Raw genomic sequence first — 2403 nt, 5'->3', positions numbered from 1 at the left:
CTTTTAAAATTCAATAAAAGAAGGGAAATGCCCTGGGGTTAAAGGGATTTAGCAAATACAAACCCAGAAAGACTAATTCAGTTTGAGTTTCAGATGAACAATGAATAATTGTTTTTAGTGTTACATGCATCCCACTATTTGGGCCATACTGATATTAAATATTGCATGGAGCATACTTACACTAAAAATAACATGCTTATCTGAAATGGAAATTAATTGAGCATCCTGGACTTCTGGCAACCCTGAAACATGCAGCCAAATATAGATTAGTCTCAACTGGTTATGACGCCCTTAACTAGGTTAGGTGTGTGAGTCAAACTGAGTATCTTTGTGCTTAACTAGACGTCTCTGGTCTTACCTTGGCGTCCCTGGCCCATTCAGGTTGTCTGTGGCTTTTTCCTATTTGTAGGTGGAGTGGAAATGCCTGGAGAAAAGGATGTGAACATAGACAGACGAAAAGGGGAGGGAAGAAGAAGAGACAGCGTTCACGCAGGGAGACTGCTGAGACCTCCAGCAGGGAAGAAGAAGAGACAGCGTTCACGCAGGGAGACTGCTGAGACCTCCAGCCCCGATTCAGGGCAAGAATGTACCTTTCTGTAAGCCAAGGATTTGGAGGGAAGGTCTGCAGAAATAACGGGAGCTGCTGCGCCCCAGCCCTACAGCGATGGGAAGGGGACTGCAGCCTTAACCACACACCACCAACCCCACACTCAGGGCCACCCCTTTCCCGTCTCCCAGCCGCCGTGTGCCCTACATTTTTCTCCCGGCGTTGCCTCCTTCCGCCCCCTTCTCCCCCCACCTCCAATCCCTCCAAATTAGAAAGCCGGGGCGGTGAAGGGGTCAGAGGCTGCCTGTGGGGCTGCTCCCCTCCCCCAGGCTGAATCCAGCCGCCAGCGCGGCAAGGGAGGCGGGGCGCGCAGCTGGAAGCAGCCGGCGCGCGCGCAGCTCCAGCACCCGTGCGGCCGGCCGAGGTCGGAGTGGGAGGCCAGCGGCGGGCGCCACGTCAAGGTGAGCAGAGGCCTGCGGGCTGCCAAGGGCTGAGTCTGCCCCTGCGCTGCAGGAGGCGTGGCGGGGAGGTGGAAGATGACTTGGCAGCGTGATGAAGCGCCACATCCTCCGGTCCAGACTTTTCAGCTCCCAGGAACTGACCCAAAGAAAATAATAGAGACCAAAGAAGAGAGATGTGTCCGGAAATATTCACAGCGGCATAAAGGGAAATGATTTAATAAATCTTGGTACATCAGCACAATGGAATTTTTTTTTATGTCTTCTGGCGTTCATTAAGTGTTCACTTGGTAACAGGCACCCTGCCAGCTACCAGGTTTACAAAGGTGGGTATAAGCCTCTTTCACCCTGGGGTTCACAAGAACAGTGATGGCAGTTAAGAGCACAGACTCCAGAATCAGGTAGGGCTGGGTTTGAACACCAATCTGTCTACTCATCTGTGAGCTGGGGACACCACATAGGGTGAGGATGCAATTAGGTAATACATGTGAGGCTCTTGGCAAAGTGCCCGGCATGTATTTAAAGGTCTCAACAGTTACCAACTGTTGTTACTACTATTACTATAGGAATGTGATAGGTGCTATAATGGATGTATAAACTATAATGCTAGTTGGTGGGATGATGTGCTAAGTGCTATAATAAAAGGACACATAAATATTAGGAGTATCTAGAAGAGGCGGTGCTAAGTGCCACATGGAAGAATGTACAAGCTCTAAGAGCACAGAAAATGATGTGTTTAATTCTGACTGAGGATGTCACCAAAGGCCCCTGTAGTTGCTAGCTCAACTGGGTCTTGCAGGATGTTAGAAGTTTACTGGACAGACAAGAAAGGGAAAGGCGTTCCAGGTGGAAGCAAGTAACATGGGCCAAGAAGAGAAAAGGAGCAGGTGAATTCTGAGAACTATTTCTAAGTGTCTTGTGGAGAAGAAGCAGATTAGTGTCCAAGGTTGCTGCTCTTCACTTCCTTGAATCTGTCCTCAGTCACACATATGCTAAGTTGTCCTTCCTGCTGTGACCATCCAGACCTTGGGTCTGCATGCTCAAGACCCCACCAGGCCCAGCCCTCCATCACAGAGAGGTCCCCATCCTTCTGGTGACCTCCACAACCTGCTCAAGATGCTTTGAGGCCAACACTGAAAGGGAAGATCACGGGTCTTCATTTGTCCTTTCCACAATGATTTCAGCCCCTGTACAAATTTTCTCATCCCTTTCCCAACAATATTTGAGCCCTTCGTATTAAGAGACACTGGGAGGAATAGGGGTGAGCCATTTTTATGTCCATTGACCCACATCCAAGTGAAAAGATCCCAAGCTCTTGAAAGAAAGGACTGTGGTGATAATGATCACAATAGTTAACATGATAGCTTCCTCTCAAACATTTACATACACCATTGCTGT

General features: G+C 49.0%; 1 long non-coding RNA gene across 1 annotated transcript; it reads left to right on the top strand.

Moving 5' to 3' along the window:
* Positions 1-545: 545 nt before the first annotated feature.
* LOC130683944 (uncharacterized) lies at positions 546-1243 on the top strand. The gene is made up of 2 exons (XR_008998079.1): positions 546-1008; positions 1126-1243. It is a non-coding gene; the product is annotated as an uncharacterized LOC130683944 (long non-coding RNA).
* The last annotated feature ends 1160 nt before the right edge of the window (positions 1244-2403 follow it).

This window comes from Manis pentadactyla, chromosome 5 (genome assembly GCF_030020395.1).
Source record: "Manis pentadactyla isolate mManPen7 chromosome 5, mManPen7.hap1, whole genome shotgun sequence".
NCBI classification, from domain to species: Eukaryota; Metazoa; Chordata; class Mammalia; order Pholidota; family Manidae; genus Manis; species Manis pentadactyla.
Note: the sequence above shows the minus strand (reverse complement) of the source record. Positions and strands in the feature narration are given on the sequence as shown.